Source organism: Equus quagga, chromosome 10, assembly GCF_021613505.1.
Source record: "Equus quagga isolate Etosha38 chromosome 10, UCLA_HA_Equagga_1.0, whole genome shotgun sequence".
Taxonomy (NCBI): Eukaryota; Metazoa; Chordata; class Mammalia; order Perissodactyla; family Equidae; genus Equus; species Equus quagga.
The window spans coordinates 52088690-52115647 of record NC_060276.1 but is presented as its reverse complement, the minus strand read 5'-3'; the positions used below and the strand labels follow the sequence as shown (position 1 = coordinate 52115647).

Sequence of the window (26958 nt, the reverse complement as noted above, 5' to 3'; positions counted from 1 at the left end):
CCAACATGTCACACAATTACCTTTTCTTGTGGTGAGAACATTTAAGATCCATTGTCTTAGAAACTCTCAAGAATATAATACTCTTTCCTTATAAACTTTAAAATCGGCTTCTTCATATTCATAAAATAACTTGCTGGAATTCTGATTAGGACTGCATGCTCAATCTACAGGACCAACTAGGAAGGGATGTCAACTTCTTCCTGCAGGTGTGGGTGGAAGATAGTGTTCCTGCCACAGACTCTGCTGCCATATCAGGGAGGAGTGTGGGATTTTCTTAGTGTTCACCTGGAGAATGACAGGTATGTTTAAAAGTTTTCTGTTCTCCTCAGCAGTCCTTTTCTCATTCATTTTTCTAGAAATAGGCTTTTCTTGGGGCTATATTTTTGTCGGTTCCCACTGGCATTTCCAGACTTTTTAGCATTCATGCCAAGGTATGTAGGAGGAAAAACAAACAGAAAACAAAAACAAATAACATAAATCAAGGAACCCACTACTGGGTCATTCTTTGAGTCCCAAGCTCCCCATACTAGCCTTCCTTTTTTCTCCACATTTTAAATGCTCCTGTTAGTTGATTTATATATTTTGTCCAGAGCTTTGTTATAATTAATAATAGCAATAAAATAAAACATTTACTCTGTCATTTTCACAACTGGATACCCATTTATTGTTTTATAATCAATGATATAGTTGGATTAATTTCTATCGTTTTATATTTTGTGCTTTGCTCAATTTTCTGTGTGATTTCTTTTTATATTTTTCATTTTTTTTGGATTAGTTTCTTTCCTCCCTATTTTATTTCCTCTCATTCCAGTTTGGAAATTATACATTTCTATTTCCATTCTTTTAGAGATTACTCTAGAAATTTTAATATGCATTTTTTTCCTGAGGAAATTCCAATGTAAAGGGAAACTGAGAAATATATTAATAACTAGAGGGAGAGGTAGGGTGAAGAGAGTGTTTTCTTTTTAAGATAGGAGAGGAGGGCAAGCTTGGATATTGATGGCATGACCCCATACAGAGGGAGAAATGGAAATTGTGAGAGAGAAGTGAGAGTGTTGGAGTGATGTGCTAGAGCAGACTAAAGGCAGTGAGCTCTAATGCACCAGGTAGGGGTGGACCCAGCTGGGAGCACCCGAGGCTTCTCTCCACCACAGTGGAAGTGAGTGCAGATGTGCTGGCTGGGGAATGATGTGGGGTCTCTGGAGATTCTCTTCAGATGGCTTCAGTCTTCTCAGGGAAATAGGAAACAAGGTCACAAGAGAGAGGGAAGATAGAAAGAGATGGTAGAGGCTTTAAGTTTTATAAACGTAAAATCTCTTTGGAGGCAAAGAGGGGAGAAGGCCTAAACATCCCATCCTACAGGACACTACTGAGGCCTCTGCATGTGAAGCAGGGTGCCTCTCAGGGCCTGAGGCTTTGAGGCGAACCAGTAGCTGTCTCTGCTTGAAGGACATGAGCCTGTGGATTGAAAGTGCCCCTGATTGTCCAACACAATGAGTACAAAAGATTTTTACTAATGCATACAATTGTGAAATTTCAAAATGTCAGGAATAAAGGGAAGATCTTAAGAGCATCCAGGAAAAAGAAAATTACAAAACAGTCAGGAATTAAAATGGCATCAATCTTCTACAAAGAAATCCTGGATTCTAGAAGTCATTTGGAGGAACGCATTCTGAGGGAAAATGATTATCATCCTAGAATTCTATATCCAGCAAAACTATCAAACAAGCATAAGGAAGAGTAAGGGGGATTTTTAGATTGGGAAGAACACACTCAAAAAACTTCCTCCCATGCACTTTCTTAGAAAGCTGCTGGAAGATGTGCTTCAGCAAAACAAGGGAGAGGGGACAAGAAAGAGGAAGATATGGACTTGGAAAACAAGATCCAATGCAGGCAGAGGACAAAGAAATGCCCAGAATGATGAAAAAGGAAGTCTCAGGGCATGATTGGGCAGCAAACCTACAGAGCTACCAGTCTAGATTAGAGGAGAATGATGGAGGGTATCAGAAGAGAGATCTCCAGGAAAATACTCAAACTGATAGAATGTTTGAAACTGTGTTTGGAAAAAACCTTGGTAAGTGTTTGACAAAGTATTTGGAACAAATTAATGTCAGGCACATACAAAACTAAGCATATGAGGGGCCAGCCCGGTGGCACAGCAAAGTGCGTGTGTTCCGCTTCAGCAGCCTGGGGTTCGCTGGTTCAGATCCTGGTTGTAGACATGGCATGGCTTGGCAAGCCATGCTGTGGCAGGCATCCCACACATAAAAGTAGAGGAAGATGGGCACAGATGTTAGCTCAGGGCCAGTCTTCCTCAGCAAAAAGAGGGGGATTGGCAGAAGATGTTAGCTCAGGACTAATCTTCCTCAAAAAAAAAAACTAAGCATATGAAAAAAAAGTCAATTATTAACTCTGGTTAAAAAAAAAGAAACCAAAAAGCAAAAGGAAACATAATAATAAAATACCGCCTGGCTTAGCAGTAAATGTTTATACAATCATATTGTATCATATCATCATAATCATAATATAAACACAAGCAATTGAATTAACCAAAATTTTGTCATATAATTATATTGAGAGGATAGATGGAAGGGGAGAGTGAGAAAGTAATAGGAGAGCCAAATTCTCAACTACTAGAACAGGAAGTCAACAATAATGTCTAAAATTGATGAATCAAAAATAGCAGTATAAGCATATTATTTTAAAATATGGAGGACCACATAGGAAGAAAGAGTTGAAAGGATTGAAATTGATTGCCAAAGGAAGTAGGACTGGGATGGCAGAGGGGTGGGTTAAGGAAGTACTATTATCTCATTATAAGCCTTTAGGTAACTATTTGACTCAATTATATGCGTGCACTAATTTAATAAAACTAAGATTTGATTTTTAAAAATAGTAAACAAGTAGTTAAGAATTGGAAACAGTATGTTTAACTCAACCCGTTCGTTTTCACCTGGCTTATTCATCCTCATCTGTCAGGCCCAGGAAGCCTTTCTTGACCTCCCTCCCTGTGTTAGGCTAGATGTCCTACTGTGCACTGCCAGAGCCCCCTGCATTTCCCATAATGTGCACCTTTTTACACTTGACTCTTTTTGTTTGCTAAATTGCCTTTTTTCCATGTCTCTACTGTGAGTTCCTTGAGGGAAGAGACTGCATCTGCACTGCTCACCACTGCGACTCTAGTGTTAAACACATTATCAGGGAAAGGAGAAAAAGGAACACATTTACCTTCCGTTCTGTCCATGAAGTCTCTTTTAGTGTGGGAAATAAACTGATTTGATATTGCCTTCCTAACCTCATCCACTAAAGCAGCGATTTTCCAACGGAGGTGCTCTTTACTGATGCTTTTGACTGACCTTGAGATAGTGTCCAGAGAAAGGAATCCTATCAAAACAAACACAGTTTTCAAGAAAATCCACAGGGGTTCTTCTAATAGAATGACGAATATGGGTGTTTGTGTGAACATATTCTTTTGAGTCCTTTACAGCCAAGTTCCCACTCTGCAGTCTGCAGGAACCTGTCAACAGGAGTCATCAGTTCACCCGGCTGTAACAAGGGTACTTTGTCACTTCTTTGACTTTTCATGCTGATGACAAGAATATGTGATTGCAAAGTCCGAAGAGTTGTGCCTCCGTCCAGAAATCTCCAGACAAGACTAGAAAAGGAGAAGACCCGTGTGCGTTCCAGCTCTGGTTACACATGCCCAAGGAGCAGAGACAGACATTGCTCCCCCTATGTATTTTTAACTTAGCAAATTATGTAGTTAAATATCTTTACTCTCCATTTCTAGTTTACACAATTCCTAGATCTAGTGACCAAATTAAATTCTCCTCTTCAGAATATGTAGATACCTAGGCTCAATGTGGATCCCTCAATTTTCGTATCTTTCAGTGATAGAAAAATATTAGCCCATTCAATGACATTCAAGAAGTTGTCCCTGTCTTTTAACGTTTGAATGACCTTTAGTTAATTTATCCAGCTTTGAGCACCAATCTTTCCAATTATTTTCTCTCATGTGTTTTTCTTGGCACATGAATCCTTTTGGACAGACTTTATATACGCAAGTCATACCTGAATGTGATTACATTTTCATTTTTGGACTCTGCTATAAAGAAGGCTTAATTTTTAAGTTCACTTTGTGTTCAGTTGTCAGAGTTTTTTCATCACATTATACATTATTTAATGTTTAGGTCATGTGTACTTTAAAATTTGCCAACTTGTAAGCTAAAATTTTACATGTAACCTTTTATTCAATGAAAAAATGCACAATTTAGAAGGAATCATTAATCCATGCAATTAATGAATATCAAATATAAACAAGGGATAAATAGCATATCTATTCTAATAATTAGGAGGGAATTTTAGTATTATTTTGAAAGGTCAGTATTAGTGTCATTTAGCATTCTTAATAATGAAGTTCATCATGTGGAACTAATGTATTATTAATGAATTTGTGATTTTTTTCTGTATTTTCACAGCAATTAAACCATAATTAAACTAATATTGCTTCATACCTTTTAAAAAATCTTATTTTTTACAGGAACATTAAAAGGTACATTAGAGAAGAAAAAATTATTTTAAGTTGGAATACAGCATGCATTCCTCAGAGTTGCACTGTATTCATATGAAATCTTTGGCAAATCATTTTAAGGCTATTTTACTGTCAACTCACATTTCCTATCCAAACTAGTAGAAGTTAATTGTAAATCATTACCTGAGTCTAAAGTTCTCACTTCACAATGGAGTAAGAATTCCCCCCAGTGAATCCCTGGATCTCTAGAAGTGCCTTAAAGAGTGGTATGAATTAAATGGGTTTGGATGATCATTAATTCATTTTTTATCGTCACCAAATCAAGGTTTAAATTTAGATACATAGATGTAGAAATATTTTTAATGGACAGTTTAGCATGAAATAATCATAACGTACAATTACAATAGCCAAAAAAACATTTAGGACAAGTAAGAGCTTCTTTAAAAATTAACACTCAATTTTGTGTTATTCACCTAGAATAAGTTATGAGTACCAGCTTTATGACTTCACACCAGTTTCTACAAATTTTTCCTTATTTGTAAGGAAGTGAGGATTGAAATTGTGTTTGAGTGCTGGCTACTGGCATGAAATGGTGGAAAGAAGTGATAAATGAAAATCACTTACTGTTAATTCTTTTTACTAGCCTGTTGATTTTCTTCCCCCAATATTCACAGCCCAGGAGAAAAACCTCTCTATAATTTATCTTTAATAGTTATATTTTCATTACTGGGATGCTGTAGAACTTCTACTCGCAGTCCTACATCCTCTATAAATGTTTGGTAAGGCTGGTTTGGACAGGAATCTTTAGGGGCACCAGCTCCCCATCCAGACTTGCCCATCAAGAGAAGTGTTTGCCTTTCCAGAACCACAAGTTCCTTTTGTCTGTTAATTCGTTCTAAAGTTGGTTAATAGTGGCTTTCCTCACAATTTTCAGGGGATAGGAAATAATTGATAAAGTTAATTCGTATATCAGGACCCACAAGATGGAGGCCACCCTAGGAGCCCAGCCCATATGACAATTCTAAACCTAAGTAAGCCTGTACTTACAGGAAACATCTGTCAAGGAAATCCAACATACACCAATCGCAATCCTCCAACTCAGATTTAGCTAGTTTATCTTACCCTAGAAATAGGACCTGCTAGCCCTATAAGGGAATCCTAACCTCCTAGCCAATCATGCTGTTTCCACATGGCCTCTTCTCTCACTCTATAAAACTCACTCTTGCCCAGCATCCCTCAGGAACAGTGCTCTACTGCTTGTGAGGCACTGTTCACCCCCAATCCATGGACTGTTTTCCCTTGCATAAAGGACATCAAACTTGTTACTAAATTCCATTATTTTTGTCATTGGACAATATCATTAAGGCTGTATATTTTAAAATTCAGAATAGAACTTTAGAATTAAAAAGTATTTCATTGGCCATTTAGTCCCAACCAACTCTTTTATTGATTTAAATCTTAGCTCCAGATGTGGTAGGTGACTTAGAAAATTCATAAGGTGGCAGTTTTATTGCTATAATTTGAAAATGGGTTTCCATATATTTACTTCAGCAATATTTTCCAAACTACTTATTTTTTCAATTTTCTGGATAGTAAGTTGATACATTAATAAACTATTTTGTATAAAAGTATATATTGCAAACTACACATAACTTAGGTACTTTGACATTACTGGCTCTTAGCAGTGACAGGTGAGAGTCAATAAAACAAAATCCACATCTAAGTGGTGACAAAGTTCACTGTCTTCTTTAAGAATAAATTTTTCCTTTTCTATGGCTCCTGGGGTTTTCTGCTGCTGGGCTTTTGTTTGAGGCAGGGTAATGGGTGGGAAATTAGTATGGAAGGGCTAAGTTGCGGGCACATCCAGTGTGTAATTTGGCACTAATTTAAAGGGTAAATTTTTAAATCTTGTAATTACTATCATAACTTTATTTTTTACTTGTACTTTGTCAATTTTCATATAGATACTGGAAAAAAATGAAATGTGGAAAAATGTTCCATGTTTCCACCTTAATTTAGGCTCACTCTATTCTTTAGGTTCTTTTTTCCCCTCTTTGACTTCACAGGTATAAAAGAAAAGGTTTTTGCTCATTGTCCTTCACTATAGTCTCAACTAGTTCAAAGAGAAAAATGTATCTTTCCCATTTTATTTCTCCAGAGGTCCAAATGAAAAGTAGAGATGGTTAGACAGCCTTGTATATGAGTACCACTTCATAGTTGGAGCAAAATGACTTGACAGGCGTCTATAGAGCCTAAAATCGGATCCTGCTGCTTTCTACCACTCAATCAGCTGCCCAAGAAAGGCAGGAAATGACTGCTTTTAAATGCCATAATGCCCCTCTTTCTTCCATTACAAGAAAATGCATGCATAATGATGTCAACACATTATTACCTACAAAACTTCTCAACATATTCGCATAAAGGAGATTTGGAAACAAGCAAAACGAATTTTCTCACTGGTAGTTCGACTGGCTCATATCAGTTCCTCAGGGTAGGACTAAATTTTGCAGGCCTGCACTATACCAAAAATCAGTAATTTAATAGCTGATGTCTAAATCAATAGGGCGGTGAACTATACTTAAGAGACCCAGGTTCAAAATTGAGTTCTGTTAGTATTTGTTGTATGACCTTGAACAAATTACTTTAGTAACTAGAAGCTTTGGTTTTCATACTGTGTAAAAAAGGGGGGCTTGAATAAGATAAACTTTAAGCCATTTCAAATTTTAAATGTTATGAATGCTATGTTTTGAATATTTGAGCGTGCTATTAACCTATTACATTTCAACACTATATTTAAAGAACTCATTCACATGCACTATCTCTTTGAAAACTTTACTACAATTTTATGGACAAAAATGCTGATGCTGATAAAAGGAGTTAGTTTGGTGAGATTCAAAAACTGGAGGGGTTTTTTGTTAAAATTGAGTCAAAAGATAATAAATGTTCACTCTAGAAAATTTGCAAGTATAGAGAAGCAAATTCAGAAAATCAAAATAAGATGATCAAAAGCTCTTGTGTTACCATAACGAAGAAAATCTCTTCTTGGAAGAAAATAAGCTGTGCAACAGAGATTTGTACTTACCTTCCCCAGGAGAGAGTGATCATTGGGAAATAACTGCCATGCCAAGAATTACACTTTCCAGCACCCATTCACCCCCTGGCATTTAGGTGGAACCATGTGACCAGATCTTACTAATAGTTTGACAATGGAGATGTTGGAAAAATTGGCAGAAGCTGGAAAAAGGTGAGAATTCTTACCAGAGTGAGCTCTCCTGGATCTCTATCTGTAGCGCCCAGTTGAGAGAGGAAGGTAAAATTTCATGTTGTCACTTCCTTTCCAAATTTAGACTCTCGTGAATTTCGTTTTGGGGTGCCCATTGGTTATTGACACTCTCTCTCCCAGAAGCAGCTATTCCCTTCTTGCGTATCTCATTTTGTGTCCTGAGAACTTGGCTTGGCTTTCTGCCTACCTGGGGCACACAGGCTATTGGGTCTTGTGTATGCAGGCAGCTCAGTCACCAGGTTGGGAGTCCCAAAATTGTGGCTAGACAGAAATTTGGGTTGTACTCCATTTGCTGCTAGGGTGCTACCAACTGTTGGCTGGCTCTCAGGGTAACTGTCAAAATCATTCTTTCTTTTGGCTATTTTTAAGACTGGCTTTGGATCTTGGGAGGATACAATCCTTCACATCTTTTTTGTGGATATCTCTTGGACCAAGGGGTTGTTCAATATCACCTGGAATATTTACTATTTGTCCCAGCTGAAACCTGATGAGATATTTGAAAGAATTTTTTTTGGTTAGCTCTATGATCAGATGTTGGCCAAATTGGAAGGTGGTATTCAGGGCCTGATAGGAAATTTCTTTTAGGCCTTCTCCTCCAAGCTAAATGGAACTATGTACCCAGAGGCGATGAAAAACATTCCAAAGACAAATAGATCTAAATCTAGAACATAGGAATATTTTTATTTCCATATTAGTTGAAAATCTCCCTGATATAAAGAAGCAAATTGAAAATGTAGCTGGATGGGTAGATCAGCCCCCTAATATCATTCAGGTTGCAACCCAGTTCATTGACAAGTTAAAAATAACTGTTCTTGTCTTACAAATTGAGTCTTTACAAGAAGAGAAATGCATTTCTAAAAGCCATTCAAAGCCCTCCTATCTTTTTTTCACTTTCCAAAAATGCAGGAAAATGCCCCCCCACAATCCCTAAGCTTTCTGGCCAAAGTTGTTCTTGATAATAGTATAGCCCTTGATTATCTTTTAGCTGAGCAAGGAGGTATTTGTGCCATGGTTGACAACACTTGCTACACTTGGATTGACATTTCTGGGGAAGTTGATACTCAGCTTCATAAAAATCACTGAACAAGCCAGTTGGCTTTAAAACAGGACACTTTCAATGGGGTCTTTCTTTGAATTATTTGATTTCAATTGGTTTAGGTGTTAGGGACCATGCCTCCAATGTGCACTCCAGACATTAGGAATTATCCTGCTTATAATAATAATAGTAGTCTCCCTGGTGTGCTGTATTCTCTCAAAATCTTTAAATGTATGTTCACAACTGCTAAAGATCAAGCAAATGATCTCACTAGGAACAGAACATCAGAAAAGGAACAAAGAGAATGACCAACTTGAAGAATGTGAAGTCAACATCATGACCTGTGAATACTACACAGAGACTGAGCAAAAACTGTGAGAACTCTGGAGTGTTAGCCGGGATTAGCACTAATGTTTTCAATTTTTGATCACATCTCTTGGTAGGCTGAGAGTCTAATCAAAAGGGAGAAATTGTTAAAAACAAAATAATAGGCCCAAAATGGAGTTGCTAATACTGAGTCCCATATCAACAAGCCAAAACTTATCTTAATTACAGTTTGGCTCTCCCAGAAGTGGAATCTTAAACCAGCCAATCAGGAATCACCTGACCAGCACTAGTAAGGTGATCTGCCTGATAGATTCCTGCCATGCCCTAAAGGAAAGTAATCTTGCAATAATCAATCTTCTTTTTCTCCTAGTATAATTTCCTTGTTACCACTCACTTATGCCTACAACAGTCTTTCATTTTGTACAGTTCCTCAGAGCTCCTTTCTATCTGCTGGATGGGATGCTGCCCATTTCATGAATTGTTGAATAAAGCCAATAAGATCCTTAAAATTTACTCAGTTGACTTTTGTTTTTAACCATATTTATAATAATTATATTTTCTCTTAAAATAATATAGTTGGTATTTTGAATTTATATTATCTATGCACAAACCCAAGGAATGTCAGGCATTTTTTTTTGTGAAAGTGTGTCTATGAATCATGTTTTTAAAATCTATCATAAGCTTAGCTAGCATTTATTGAGTAGTTACTAAATACCAAGCATTCTTCTAATCACTTTAGCTGTATTATTTTATCAAATACCCGCAGGACCATTTGCTGTGAGTAAACTATTATTCCTCAGTTTAAAATGTGGAACCTGAGTCACAGAGAGTTTAAGTAATTTTCCTAAAGTCATATTAACTTGCAAGTTGCAGAACTGCAATTTGAATCCAATTAGTCTGGCTCAAAGACTTCAACTTCAATTAGATAATTCCATTGTAATCTGCATGTTCCTCTGAAAAATATGTCATGGATATATTTCCATATATTTTAATATTCACCTACAATTCTTTACTGACCACATAATATCCATCATGTGTGTGCAAAATATATTTTCAACACCTTGCTTACTGTGGTCAACAAAATCTTTAGACAGGTTCCAAATTTTTACTATTATAAATAATGTTGTAACAAAATCAGCTTGACTATTGTACTTGCTTGTACATCACTGATTGTTACTTCAAAATGAATTCTTGAAATTTAAGTGGTGACACAAAGGGAAAGGGTTGTTAAAGATTTTGATAGTTTATGTAAGATTGCCCTTCAGAAATATTGAGAGCATATACTTATAATAACCAATAGACTATTTCACTTAACCCTGTACAAAATATTATTGTTATTATTATCATCATTAGAAATATGTTGTAACATTGTGGGAGATCAGAATTTGCCACTTCAAGATGTGTCTCTTTGGCATGAGGATTATTTTTGGGAGGTTATTTGAAAAAAAACAAAAAGCTGTAGACATAGGAAAAGCTCTGAAAACCAAGTGGAAGTTAGCCTTTGTAAGATACATTTGCGTTTGTAAGGGACATCTCCATTTGTAAAGATATCTCCCTCGTTGTAGAGGAAGGGGGGTGATCTTATCTCTAGAAATTCTTATTAATGCAGAAGGCAAGGACTTAAATCTTGATAATAACCTTACTCTTGTTTACTGTGCTTTTTCTGGTAATCTCCCATAACTGACTCCCCCCACCCCCAACATCCTCTTTTGTCTTTAGCTGAAGATAAGATAGTATTTAATGTGGCCACCTCAGCCATTCTGGTGAGTTGCTCAGTTTTCCTGGGTTTCTCTCATGTACACATGGTATAAAGCTTTGTTTGAGTTTCTCCTGTTATTCTGTCTCTTGTCAATTTAATTCATGGACCAGCCAGAAGGACCTAGAGGGTAGAGGATTTGCTTTCCTCTCCTACAACATTACTGTTTATATTTCAATTTTTATGTTATTGTCACTAAACATCTCCCAATATTTATTAGTAATTTGTATTTCTTCCTTTATAAAATCATCTTTTCATAATATATGTCCTTTTATGAAATGGATATTCATCTTTAAAAAAATAATATATATGGCATTTAACTATAGTAAGATTTCTTAACTTACATATGTTGCAAATATTTTCTTCTAGCTTGTACTTTGCATTTCAATTTTCTTTGAAGTAATTATTTTTTTTATTTTCAGGAGATATTTTTGTGGAGTTAAGTTTGTTAATATTTTTTTCTAATGATTTCTTACTTTTTTTGGAAACTTTTTTCCTTGAGGTCAGGCATAAATTTTCTTATGTGTTTCTTTTATGATGCTTCTAAGGCTGATGCATAACAAAGCTCTATCTTTGTTACTTCTGTGTTTGTTTCTGATTAGTTATCACAACATCATTTATTGAGTATGTGGGGACCTGGAATTGGCCACCCCAAGATATGTCTCTTTGGCATCAGGATTATTTGAGGCTGATTGCTTTTGATAAACTGGGACAGGGAAGGAGGCTCTGAGGAATGGAACTTGCCCTTTGTTAGGACACATTTACATTTGTAAGGTAAATCTCTATCTATAAAAGGTGGCTCCCTTTGTGTACCAGGAAGGAGAAAGGAGATGACCTTCTCTCTAGAAACTCTTAATCAATACCAAAGGCAAGGACTTAAATCTGCATTTTATTGTGCTTGTCTGGTAACCTCCTGTAACTAACTTCCCTCCCTCTCCCAACTTTGGCATTTCTTTAAGGATTAAGCATCTTTCCTTAGGCTAGGAACTGATTGCTGTGCTCAGTGACCACCCAGCTCCAGACAATGGACTAGCCTCCTGCTACACCCTCTGAGATAGCAGACCACTACCTGCTGTGTCCATCAAGCGCTGTGCAACAGGGCAATCTTGTGACTATTGTGGGAGGGACATTTCAATCACATGTGAAACACCCTGTTTGGGGGTATATAACCACTCTGTGCACCCCACTTCTTCAGTGCCCTTTCTTCCTTCGGGAAGAAAGGCCCTGGGCCATGGTTCCTCATAAAGCTTTGTTTAATTTTCTCTTGCTATTCTGTCTCATGTGAATTTCATTCGTTCTCCAGCCAGACGAACCCACATTGGGAAGAGGAAATGTCTTCCTCCCCTACAAGTAAATTATCATTTTCCCAAAGATTGGAATTCTAACTTTATCATACACTAAATACTTATATATGTGCATCTCTGAGTACTTTTGGGACCGACAACCCAACAGAATGTTGTAAGGAATACTTTGAAGTGAAAACATCTGAGCTACAACAAATGCAGAAAGAAATTGTACCTGAACTTCTCTTATCTGACTAAAGCAAAGTTTTAACAGTCAGCTGCCTCAAATTCTCCCTCCGCCTTCCAGGGAAGTCCATAGTGAGGGATGCCACTGACCTTGGGCATCAGGACATTCTCCCCAAAAATTGTGTAGACAAGCCTCATCAAAACCTTTAACCTTTTGAAGCCCTAAATCACCACCACAGTCCTTTTAACCTGGTATATATAAACCCCCATCCATAGCCGTTTGGAGAGCCATTCTCTTTGAGTGACCCCTGTTCCCAAATGTATGTGAAAATAAACTTTTCTCCTATTAATCTATTTTCAATTAATGTGTAACCCCCTCACCTCACTGGGACTTAAGGTGGTATAGGAAAAGTTTTCCTCCTAACATGCTTCTGAAGATAATGCCACACTCTTCTAATTATAATCACTCTACAATATGGTTTGTTTGCTTATATTTACTTTGCCAAATTAATACATGCATGCAATCACAGAATGATATAGAAAAAAAGGGCTTAAGTTTAAAGCAACATTATACACCTGTTCTTCAGATTTTTTTGAGGAGGGATTCAAAACTGTTGAGGGTGGGAGGGATATCATTAATGTTGTTTAAGGGTGCAAACTTGCAATAGTAGTAAATAAGCCATGGAGATCAAGGCATAGTCGAATAAATATAGACAACCATGTTGTACTATAGTTATGTAATGTGATAAATCTCAATACAGTGGCAATCATATTACAATATATAAATGTATCAAAGTAACACGCCGGACACCTTAAGTTTACAGGATGTTATACGCCAAATACACTCAACAAAAATATTTAAAAACTGTTGGCATGGGAACTGAATATAAACAGGAATGTTATGACTATATTTTTGTTTCTAATATTCATTTTTATGAACGTGGTCCTGAATATACACATTAGGTTTTTTGATCGTAGGCAGATATCTTATTATATTTATAATAAGATCAACAGCCAGAGTAACACTGTAGCATCAGAACCTCATGCAGAAGCCTGACAGTGACCACAAGGAGAGCCAGATGGAAAACCCTCCTACGCCAATGATTTCACTCCATAAGTGAGAACACAGAAAAAATAAATTCTCTGTGCTTATAAAGAGCAAAGAGACTATTTTCCTTCTCCCTCTGATAGTGTCTCTTTGGAGACATAATAGGAAGTATCCTTAGTCTACCCTTTTGGTATGTAAATACTCTCCTCAAGGGCCAGATAGATGTATTGACTCCAGCTTTTAAAACCCAGAGATCTTCCAAGGTACTGGTTTAACTCCCCCTTGAAATTTAACAGTTCCTTCAGGAGTTAGGAAAATCTCTCTAGAGTTCTCACTATCTATACAGTCATAAACTGTCTTCCGGGGCTTGCTATTAGCCCAGAAATCAAATTACATGAAAATTTGTTCACAAGGCTTTCTGTAGAAATATCAAAATATGTTCTCTATAGTCCTACAGTCTCTAAACAATATGCTTATGTTTGTATTTAAAATATAAACTGTAGATAACATTTATTAGTGTTCTAGTAATATAAACAATGACTAATAACAATACACAGTTTCCATTTTTCCTCTCTTTATCTCAATATAATTTCATCACTATTTTAAGTTCTTCCATTACTTTTTTCTATAAAATATAGACAGTGACTCTTCATCCTCAGTGTTATGAACTAAGAATATTATTGATGCTACCCTTCTCTCCAACCTCTCTCTCTTCACTTCCACTTCCCAAACTGTACCTTTTTTTATAAATTGCTAACGTTGAGAGGATTTCTTTGTGCACCTATTTTTGTTTCCATGTTTTCTTGACTGATTGAAATTAAAAGTTAATGACCAAGGGGCTGGCCCCGTGGCCGAGTGGTTAAGTTTGCGTGCTCCACTGCAGGAGGCCCAGTGTTTCCTTGGTTCGAGTCCTGGGCGTGGACATGGCACTGCTCATCAAACCACGCTGAGGCAGCATCCCACATGCCACAACTAGAAGGACCCACAACGAAGAATATACAGCTATGTACTGGGGGGCTTTGGGGAGAAAAAGGATAAAAATAAAATCTTTAAAAACAAAAGTTAATGACCAAGAAAATAGCAGTTTTTCAATGTTCGTGTAAATGTTCTTTACTGTAGAATTGAGTGTCATAACAAAAGTTATATTTCCCTTGCTGAATGTCATGTCATGAAAAGCCTCCTACAGCATTGGATAGAAGCAGCAGAAGGCTGTGGCCTTTGTACCTGGGGCTCCTCCCACTCCTCATCCTATGGTTGGTAGGTGAGCATGGTAGTTTTACCAGTTTGTCTCTCATTGCTGCCCGAGGGGGAAAAATGGATTTGAGAAGGTGAATAACTTCATGATGTTGCCAGCTAAAAGAGGCAAACTTGGTGGGATGAACAGGAAAATTCTACAGATTTATTGGCTAATAAATTGGTCTTGGTTATGGCAAGTGTCAGAACAACCAGAAACTTAATGGGGCAATTGTGGAAATGAGAGAAGCATAGAAGACTGAGCTAAGCTCTCCATATATCCCTAGCTATATAGGAAAATATATGGAGGGTGGGGAAAATATGAAAGAACCTAAGAAAATGTAAAAGCCTTGGGAATACTTCTGGGTTCAGCCAAGATGAAGTAGCCCTATTTCTCTCAGTTCCTCCTCTTACAACAAAAAATCCTGGGTGTAACAACAAACAAGAATAGGAAGACTGAAAGACAAAATGAAGGCAGACTGTCTGGGGCCTGCAGACTTGAGGTAGTTATTGCAACCCCTAAATGGGGACAGGGGTCATGGAAGACTCCATCCTAACACTGCCAATAGAAAAAGACAATGAAGATACAAGAAAAGGCTGTTCTCCCCTAGCCAGAAGACCAGGAAAAGAGTGGCCTAACAACAGTAAACTTTTCTTTGGCAAACCCAGCCAAACACAAATTGAAAAACTACACCCTTACCTTATGATTTCAGCAAGGCTGAGCAGGAAGTTCCATCTTCCAAAGAAGCAGGTCACGGCACTCCAATTCCCTGGCAGAGTGATGTTGGTAGGGCTGAGTGGGAAGTTATCTCCAATCTCTTGCCTAATGGAAGCAAGGGGCATTCTCATTATCCTGCCAGGTGGTGTGAGTGGAGGTCCTTTCACTCTTCACTCAGTGCAAGCAGGCAGTGCTTTGATTCCACTTCCCAGATAATGTCAGCAGGGGCTAGTGGCAGGCTCAGCTTATATCCCACCTTGGCAGCAATGAAACTTAATGAGGCAGAATAAAGCAGGGCTACAAACCAATCATCTTTAGCCCTTCCTCCCCACCCTGGTAAAGTTTGACCCAGTACATGTCCAACTTGACAGAGCATCAGTGAGACTAGACATGGTTGTGTGAGTTGGGGTTAGTAAGCATTCTACTTTCCCCCTACCCCTGGTGTCAGTGGGCACAGAGAAAAGCTGAAAGTTCATACTCACCTGGCAACAATGAGAAAGAATGAAGTAGTTAGAGGCAAGGCTAATTGGCATATTGATTTCCCCAAACTCTGGAGTCAACAGAGCCCCAAGGGTAGTTGAGTCTCTACCTCCATCTGGCATCAGTGAGACTGAATAAGGTAGTGTAAGTTGAGACCAGTCAGTACTCTGCATGTGTCTTCACTTTATGGTGTCAGTGGAACTCTATGTAGACCTGAACTTCGCTTCACACAAAGTATCAATGAGGCCAATTAAGATGGTGGGAGGTTGGAGTAGTTTAGTAGTTAGAAGGTGTTAGTACTTTACTTGCCCCCTCCCCTTCTCTGGTGCCCAGCAAGGAGCACAGATTTCACCCAAGTCTGTAGCAACTGAGTGGTGTAGTTCAGAACTCTGCTTCTCCTCTCCATGGTATGAGCACTGCCCAGTGAGGACCTGGTCATACAACTCTCCTTGGAGGAAATGAGAAGTAGTGAGTCATTAACCAATTTCTGTTGGAAAGCTATGATCAAGGCCTTGGAGGAGATGAGCTTTCACTTCACCGTCATCAATGGACAACTGTGAATCATTGGCTCACACTTGCCAGGAAGGGTTATTATGGCTCTGTAGGAAGCTAGATATATGCAGCAATGTTCCCTTTATGCTTCCTCTCAACAGGAAGACTGCTGAATTTCTTTAAAAAAGATTCTTTTAAATAGGAGTCTCATATTTGAATATATAAAATGTCTGTGATAAAATGGAAAATCACTTTTTGTACCGAGAAACAGGAAGATCACAATTTGAGTAAGAAAACATAAAGAAACATTTGCTGACACTAAGATGAATCAGATATTGGAATTATTTAATAATAAAGTTAAAACAGTCATCATGAAAATGCTTCACAAAGTAATTAAGATTCTCTTGAAACAAATTAATAATTGAATATCTCAACAAATAAATAGAAGTTACAAAAAATCTAAATGGACGTAATAGAATTTAATAATCAAAAGAAGATACGCACATGCACTGTATCTGGATAAGCTCAAAAGAAGAAAGGTATAGATGACAGAGGATAGAATGAGTGAACTTGAGAAAATAGACTGAAAAACCAACAGAATCTCAGTGACCTGTGGGATAATTAAAACAGAGCTAATTGTCATATCATTGGAATCCCAGAAGGAAAAGGAAGAGTGGTATTGGAAAAGTATTCAAAGAAATTATGGCTGAAAACCCCACAAATTTGGCAAAAGACATAAGTCCACACATTTAAAAAGTTGACCAAACTCCAAGTAGGATGAACAAAAAGAAATTCATACTAAGCTGAAAACAAGGAACAAATCAAAAATCTTGAAAGCGGCCAAAGAGAAATGAAACCACTGACATGCGAACACAAGTTTGTATGATAGCAGATTTCTCATCTGAAACCATGGAGACCAGAAGGAAGTTAAATAATACTGTTTTCACGTACTGAAAGAAAAGTACTGTCAAATGAGAATTCTATCTCTGGTAAAAATACACTTTAAGAATAGTAAGGAAATGAAGGCGTTCTTTGATGAAGTAAAACAGAATTTTTTGATAGTCAACACACCCTTGAAGAATGACTAAAAGAAGTTCTCTAAACAGAAAGGAAATAATGATAGAGGAAGACTTGTGACTTCAAAAAGGAAAGAATAACTGGAAATGGGTAAAAATAGGGGGATATATAATAGACTATATTTTTCTGATGAATTTCTTAAATCATATTTTATGATTGAAGTAAAAGCTATAACACCATTAGATGTGGGGCTCATTGTATGTAGAGGAAATAATTAAGACAATTATATTTTAAAAGTAGAAAGGATAAAGGCATTTAAGTGGAACTGAGGTATCTGCCATTCATGAGAACTGGCAATATTTTGCTACCAGTAGACTGTGATAAATTATGTATATAAATTTTAATACACAGAGCAACCATTAAGGAAACAATACAAAGCATTATACTCAAAATTGACAGATTACAAAATCTCAAACTAGAAAAAGTATACAGTATGAATAATCCTATAACCGTTAAAGATATTGAATTTGTAAGTAAAACTCTTAAAAAAGACATCTCTTGGTGATTTAACTAGAAAATTCTATCACATTTGTTTTTAAAGAATCTTGTCCATAAAATAAACAGGAGGGAAAACTTCCAAAACAATTATATTAGGCCAATGTTATTCCAAACTAGACAAGAACTTAAATAAAAACAAGCATACAAAGAAACCTCAAGATCAATATTTCACATAAACTTAGATATAAAACACCTCAACAAATAAATATGAATTAAATCCAAGAATGTACAAGGTGAATCATACACCACAATCAAGTGGGACTTATTCCAGATGTGCAAGGCTGCTTCTAAATTGAAATTAATCTATGTAATCCATTATAGCAACAGGCTAAAGAAGAAAAATTATATGATCATACCAACCGACACATAAATAGAATTTGATAAAATTTCATTCACTATAGAAACTCCCAGAAACCTAGAAATATAGGGGAAGTTCCTTAACCTGACAAAGAGTATTTAGAATAATACTGCAGCTAATACAATACATAAAAGTAAAAGGCTAAATATTTTCCTTTAAGAACAGGAGAACGTCTGCTATTCCTTCTCTTAAACATAATACTGTATAGTCTAGCCACTGCAATACAGCAGGAAAATTTAATTAAAAAACACATCATGTAGTTTGGAAAGGAAGGAAACAACTCTCTGTGGATGCATGAATGTCAACTACAAAATCTCAAGTAATCTATATAAAATTCTTCTAACACTGAGGCAGTTCAGCAAGTTTACAGGATACAAGATCAATACGAAAATCAATCACACTTTCATCTACTAAAAACAAATATGTGGCAATGAAAATTCATCATTCATCCAAAGAAAATAAAATATTTAAGTGTAAATCTAAGAAAACTTGTATAGGATCTATATTCAGGGAATTACAAAATGCTGATGGAAAAACTCAAAGAAGACCTAAATAAATGGAGAGACATACCATGTTTATGAATTAGAAGCTTCAAAATAATAAATATTTCAATTATTCCCAAATTTACCTATAGATTTAATGCAATCCCTATCAAAATCCCAGCAAGCCTTGCGTAAACATAAATAAGCTAATTCTAAAATTTATATGGAAAGTGCAGGCTAAAAATATCTTAACAAAGAATAATAAAGTGGGAGGTATCACTCTATCCAATAGTGTCTTAGTGTATAGCTACAGTAAATAAGAAAGTGTGGTATTTGCAGAGGGATTCACATATAGTTTAACGGAACGGAAGAGAAAACACAGAAGTACACTCTCACAAATATATTCAACTGATTTTTGGCAAAGTTGCACAATTTATTCAATAAATGGTACTGGAGTCATTGTATATCCATATAAAAAATAATGAAGCTCAACCTGTGCCTCAGAACTGATTCACAAATTCACTCAAAATCTCTCTCAGACTTAAGTATAAAACATAAAATTGTAAAAATTTAGGAAAAAAGCCAGAAAATCTTTGGGATCAAAGACAATCAGTACAATGATTTCTAGACTTGGCACTGAAAACACAATCCATAAAAGATAAAATTGATAAATTGGATCTTGTCAAAATTAAAATCTTCTATTCTGTGCTATGCCTTGAGAAAAGGAAGAAAAGACCCACTAAAATTTGGGAGAAAGTATTTGCAAATCACATATCTGAGAGTAAACTTGTATCTAGAATATACAAAGAACTATTCAAACTAAACAGGAAAATAATAAAAAGCCCAATTAGAAAGTGAGAAAAAGATATGAAGATGATATAAAGATGGCTAATATGTATATGAAACAATGTTCAACATTATTAGCCATAAGGACAATTCAAATTAAAACCAAAATGAAATATCACTACACATCTATCAGAATGTCCAAAATAATTTTAAAATACTGGTTATAACATAAAATGCTGGTGAGGATGCAGATAATTTGGATCATTCATATATTACTGGTGGGAATGTCAAATGGTACAGCACATCTCTTTTATAAGAGAGTACAAGAGGGGTCATTCACCCTACTTAATTTTATGTCCTGAATTACTCTGATACTAAAGACAGGCAAAGAAAGAAGAAAATACACAAGTGAAGTGCAGAGTAATATCTCCCATAAATGCACGCAGGAAAGATCCTTAACAAAATGTTGAAGAACAAATCCAATAAAATATAAAGATGATTGTAAACCATGACCAAGCATTTTTTATTCTAGGAATGTGCAGTTGGTCTAAAATTTTAAAAAATAAATTAATGTAACATACCACATCATTAAAATAATTGACAAAAACATAGTTATCTCAATAGACGTAGAAAAATATTTGATAAATATCCAATAACGAATTATGATAAAAAATACATGAACATTAGAAATAGAACAGAATTTCCTCAATCCTATAAAAGACATCTATGGAAAAAAAACACAACAAACTAAAGCTAGCTTTCTATTGAATTATATAACACTAAATGCTTTATATTTAAGATCAAGAAGAAAGCAGAGATGTCTATGCTTACCATTTCAGTATAATATTATACTAGGAGTATAGAATGTACAATAAAGGAAGAAAAATATATAAGACATAAAAATTGGAAAGCGAGAAGTAAAATGTCTTCATTCACTGATGACACGTCCCCATATGTAGAAAACCCAAAGGAATCTACCAAATAAAATGAAAGAAATCAAAACAACTTTTGATTACTAGTAGAACTAGTAATGGATTTAGCAAGGTTGCAGTATACAAGATCAATATAAAGAAATCAATTGTATCTCTATATCCTGTCAAAAAGTAATCTGAAAATGAAATTAAGAAAACAATGGCATTCACAATAGGAAACAAAGAATAAAATATTTATGAACAAATTAACTAAAGAAGTATGAGACCTGTACACTAAAAAAGACAAATCATTGCTAACAGAAATTAAAGATGGCATAAATAAAAGAAGAGAGATACCATGCTCACGGACTGGAAATGTCAATGTTGATAACAAAGCAATTTTCCACGAATGGATCTGTAGATTGAAAGTAATCACTACCAAAATGCCAGTAGGCTATACACTATTTGGGTCAATTCACTTTTTACAAAAAGGCCAAAGTAATTCAGTGGATACAGGATAGTCCTTTAAAAAAATGAAAGTGGAACAATTGAGTATCATATGAAATAGTGATAACTTTAAATATTTATGTCACACCATACAAAATCGACTCAGACTGGATTCTAGTCCTAAATATAAGTAGTAAAACTAAGAAATATCTAGTAGGAAATATATTAAGGTAATATTGTGATCTTTGGGTAAGCAAAAGATTCTTAAATTTGATTCCAAAAGCATAAACCATAGAAGAGAAAAAACAAACATGTTAAATTGGACTTCATCAAAATTACAAACTCTTTCTTTTCAAAAGACTTTATATAAAAATGGAGAGATAAGCCACAGACTGGGAGAAAACATTTGCATATTATATATCTGTTGAAAGACATATAAATAATATTCAAAAAAGTCTAACAATTCTATTTAAGAAGTAAAAAAGAATACAATTTTTTAAAAAAGCAAAAGATTTAAATAGACATACCACCAAAGATATACAAATGGATAATAAATGTATAACAACTTTCTCTATATTATTAGTCATTAGGGAAATGCAAATTAAATCTGTAATAAGATACCATCACACAGCCACTAAAATGGCTGACTATAAGGACTGAAGATAGCAAGTGTCAGTAAAAATGTGTAGAAGTTGGAAGTCTCATACACTGTTGGTGGAAATGTAAAATGATACAATCACTTGGAAAAAACAGCTTGACTGTTTCTTAAAAAGTTAAAAATAGGGGGCCGGCCTGGTGGCATAGTGGTAAAGATCGCCCACCCCACTTCAGTGGCCCAGGGTTTATGGGTTCAGATCCCAGGCACGGACCTACATACCGCTTGTCAAGCCATGCTGCAGTGGCATTCCACATACAAAATAGAGGAAGATTGGCACAGATGTTAGCTCAGGGACTATCTTCTTCAAGCAAAAAGAGGAAGATTGGCAACAGATATTAGCTCAAGGTCAATCTTCTTCACCAAAAAAATAAATTAATTAAAAATAAAAGTGAAACATACACTACTATTTCTTCATATCTATCCAAGAGAAATGAAAACATGTTATCTTTTTTGACCTGTGCGTGGATAACCTTAGGAGCATTATTTAGAAACAAGCTAATGGTATTTACATCAATATGGGTGGACCTCATAAACATTACACTAAGCATTAGCAGCCAGACATAGAAGACATTTATTTTACATAAAATTTCTAGAAAAGTCAAAACTATAGAGACTGAAAGCAGATCAATGGTTACCTGGTGTGTTTTGATAGCAAAAGAGCATGAGGGAATCATTTGGTTAATGGATATATTCTAAAATTGGATTGAGGTGATGGATGAACAAACACATAAATTCATCAAAGCTAATTTAACTGTACACTTAAAATAGCCAATTTTTACAATATAAAATTATACCTTAATAGAGCTGTTAAAATTCTTTTGGAATTCTGTTGTTCTTTCAAAAGTATATATTATTTTGCATGAATTGACATTTGAAATGTCAGTATTAAGCTTTTGTATCTAAGAAAATGCATGGTAAATCTGTTCAGATTTTATTTGTATCATTAAATAAGACTTACATTTTATATATCTGGGTCCTTTGCCATTTATGTTTAATTTATTCTTAAGTATTTTATAGGGCTTTTTTCTATTGTAAATTTTTCTGTTTTCTATGTGATTATTTCTAATATAAATATAAAATTTTAAATGTATAAATTTATATTTTCAGCACCAAGCTAATTTACCAACATTTCTTATTAATTTATTTTCTCTTGGGTACCCTAGGCATATAACTATATCATCAGCCAACTTGATTTTATTTTTCTTCCATTCCGAGTTTATATTAGTTTTGTTTTTATGCATTCACTTAAACTTTCATGACAGTCTTGAATGCTAATTGAGATACTGGAAATCTCTGTCTAGATCCTGATATTAATTCAAATAGTTTAATCCTCAATAATTTAGGATAATATTTCTTGATTTTGGGTAAGTAAAATTTATTACAGTCAAGTAATTTTATTTATCACTCTTTTACTTATTGTCTTTTGTTATGAAACACTGCTTAATTTCATCAAATATTTTTCATCATCTATTTGTGAAAGTAAATAAAGAAAATCTCATTTAAAATGGAGTTGGAAAACCCGGAAAAGGAAACTCTCACACAGATGCCACTCATTGCAGCCTGCATCACCAGCAGGAAGAAGAAAGATAAGAATTATTTTGACAAAAGAGGACATTAATCACATAGGAATTTATCTCTTGCTTTTAAGGAAAGAAAAAAGATTGCTCCCTGCTCTAGCAACAATGCACCACCACTTGTAGCCAATGAGAAACCACCCAACCTCAAACTCTTGTTCTTCTCCAATGAACCTTATTTTGGGAGTGTGTGAGGAAAATTGGCCCTGAGCTAACATCTGTGCCAATTTTCCTCTATTTTATGCAGGATGCCACCACAACGTGGCTTGACAAGTGTTGCTAGGTCCACACCCGGGATCCAAACCTGTGAACTCGGGCCACTGAAGTGGAGAATACCAACTTAACCGCTATGCTACCAGGCTGACCCCTCCAATGAAATTTTGTTCAAAACAACCCTCTCCAATTTCCTTCTGAAATTTAATAAAATCTGACCTTCTCTTTGTCTCTTTGGACTTGCCTAATTTTTACCACAGCTTATATGTCCCCGATTGCAATTCCTCTGCCATTCCTGAATAAACCCATTTTGCCACGAAAATAACTGCCTGTTTTATTTTTAAGATCAACATTCCATTGTGATCAGAAGTAGAATTCAGAGAAAACCCCTAACAATCCTGAGGCTGGTGAGCAAACAGGTGTCAATACCCACCAAGCCCATTGAGCTCACTGTTTTCTCATTGACCCCGGAGTTTGAGGATTAGTCTCTCCCGGGTCTGAGCTCTGCTCTCTGTGTTTTGAGCTCTCCAGCTTTATTCGGGATCTGTTTTTATGAAGGTATTGCTATTCCTGGTGATTACTCTTTTGTTTTCTCCTTGTTGAAGCTTCCTCGTAAGTCACCCATTCTGTTCAAAAGAGGGAAAAACATGTAATTCTTGATGTTTTAGAACAGCTGTGGGAACATTGGGCCCCTCATAGCTAGGATGTTTTAGGGACTGCAAAGGCAAGACAGCTTCCACCTGGTCCTCGGACCAGGATCCTATGCCTTTCTGGAAAATGGGTGAACTTTTGGATAATTCAGAATTATAATGGCCATTCTGGAGAAGTCTCCCTTAAGGGGCAGCATTGAAAGACAGGATTCCAAACCCCTCATCAAAGAATGCATTCTTTGATTGATATTCAGAAGCTTCTAAAAGATAAAATGACTTGCAAAAAAACAAAAACAAAACCAAAAAAAAAAGCTCTAGAAGGATCCATACAGCATGCAAACAAAAAATCTTCAATGAAAAATTTTGGCCATCTGATCAAGTAATCTTAACCTATTCCATCTGTCAGATAAACAATTTAGATCCAACCATTCGTTTGAGCTTTGTACCTGAGACATGACTTAAATTTTTAAAAGAAAAAGCTCTAAGAACTCTATGTCTGTCTGTATATTATGTATGTCTATGTATGTATGTTATGGGTATGTGATATTTTTCTACCTCCAGATAGTATTGCTAAAATTAATTTGTAAAAAGCTCTATTTAATTGACTTAAAGAAAAATTAAGTATTTATATAAATCAGGTATACTCTCAGAAATATAAAAACTAGCCCAAATGTTTTTCAAGTTCCCATGATCTAGAATTATCTTTGGTAAATAAAAGCTAGTTCAAGTTTGTTCATTTAATAAAAACAGGTATGTCTTCAGAGTTATCAATATTAAATGTAATGCAAACTTATAACTTTTTCTACCTAGGACTCCTAGTCAAATAAGCTTGTGCTATTTGTTACAGAATTTGTCAACAAGATAAATAACTTATGATGGTTAGCTGTTTAATGTCTAATAAAAACATAACTGTTAAAAAGAAATGTTTTAAATATATGTAAATAAGATAATTTATACTAAGTTAAGCTAAATAATATTCATTAAATATTTAAATCATTTTCAAATAAGATAAACATTAAATGCTAAACAATTTATCTACTTTTGACTTTTTAATTTTTACAGAAAGAAAAAGCATATTTGGGTCTATAAATAAACATAACGTGCCACACTGAAAAATTTACTGTGAGGAAAAATATACTTCTAGAAATTATAAAATGTATTTACAAGTTTGCTAATCTACTAGAGGATAATAATATATAATAGGCAGTTCACAATTGCCTGCTCTTTAGTTTTCACTAGAAAGCAAAGATTACAAATAGCTAAAAACTTGGAAGAAGAGCTGTAGTGAGAGAAGGACATGCAATTATCCACTACTCTGCTAGCTTCAGGACTTGCATTCAAGGCGGAAAGCAGGATACTAGGTTGGAGACCTCAGTGTGTCATTTTGCAAAGCTAGGAGGGCAAAAGATGCCACAGGTTAAGATCCAGATTAACCACTTTTGACAAAGCCTGATCAGGACACTAAGAGCTGGAATGTCTGCGAAAGTGAGGAAAAAGAAGGGGAGGATGTTATGGTGATTGATAAGGAATCTGACAAAATGCCCCCTGCCCTTGGGCCCCTAATACAAAATTTTAAATTGCAATTACCCCAAAATGTCTAGAAGAAAACTTGCATTTTTTTCTCTGTCCCTTGAAGCTGTAAATCTTATTACGTCTTTGAAGTGTAAACATTCCAGGAGATAACAAAAGCATTGACCACAAAGACTGAAGAAATAAAAGAGGCCCTTTTAAAAATACAGACTGCTATGGAAGTTCCCTTGCAAAAATTGCTTTGTAGAAGAGCTAAGATTTTATTTTTCTTTTTTAGAAAACTACTAGAAATAATAATGATGAAAGAAAATGACTGTATATGAAAAGTAAGATGTATGTTTTTGGTAAAAGGCAATATGAGGAATGGAGATGCCCTTTTTGTTGAGGAAAAAGAAAATAATTATGTCTCAAAGTAGAATGATTACCAGAAGAAGAAAGAAAAAAAAATAAGACAAGGCTGAATAAAAATAACGTTATAGAAGGTTTCTGAAAAAAGAATCCTTGAAAAGGAATTTTAATGTATGATCAACATGGCTAAAATTTAAATGAATTTAATTATAATAAATCTTAATATCAAAAGTACACTGGTGCAAACTTAGAATTTGGGTTTTTTGCCACTGAAAAGGACAAAGACTTTTTTTGTCTTTAATGTAATCTGCCTAAGAAACAAAGATTCTGTGTTTTGTTTTTATGGGGTCTTTGATTAATCAGAAAAGCTGAACCTTCTCAATATTAAGAGTTAAGGCTTCTTGCAGCTATGAAGCCTTCTATATGTGCCTTAGAAATCTTTTTATTATTTTCATTAAATGGATAATTATTGTTTCATAATGAAACCTTTCGATATTTTTTGACAAACTTCCCCAAAATCTAATTCTTTTTTTTACAATGTTTTTATTTTATAGAGGTCATAATAGTTTATAACATTGTGAAATTTCAGGTATACATTATTATTTATCAGTCACCATATATATGTGCCCCTCACCCCATTTGCCCACTTCCCAGTGCCCTTCCCCTCTGGTAACCACTATTCTGTTTTCTTTGTCTATGTGTTTGTTTATCTTCCACATATAAGTGAAATCATGTGGTGTTTGTCTTTCTCTGTCTGGCTTATTTTGTTTATCATACCCGCAAGGTCCATCCAAGAAGACTGAAGTAGGCCTGTATATATTTTTCCTGTATATATTTTACTTCTTACCTTATCCTCTCCCTCTTTTTCTTGGAAAGACAATGCTCTTAGCTGTATTTCTCAATTTATTGCAAAAGGGGAAAACTTATCTAATTGTTGGGCTTGCCATGAGAAACCATTCATGACAATTTGTGACCCTTTAGGTTATCCTGTAATGATTTTTCTTTACTTGTCCCAAATGCTACTGCTAATTTCATTGTGTCCCATTGACATCA

At 35.4% G+C, this 26958-nt stretch overlaps 1 pseudogene; it reads left to right on the top strand.

Moving 5' to 3' along the window:
• The first annotated feature begins 1818 nt into the window (after positions 1 to 1818).
• LOC124245448 (tubulin alpha chain-like) overlaps positions 1819 to 26958 on the top strand; it is a 69196-nt pseudogene continuing 44056 nt past the window's right edge.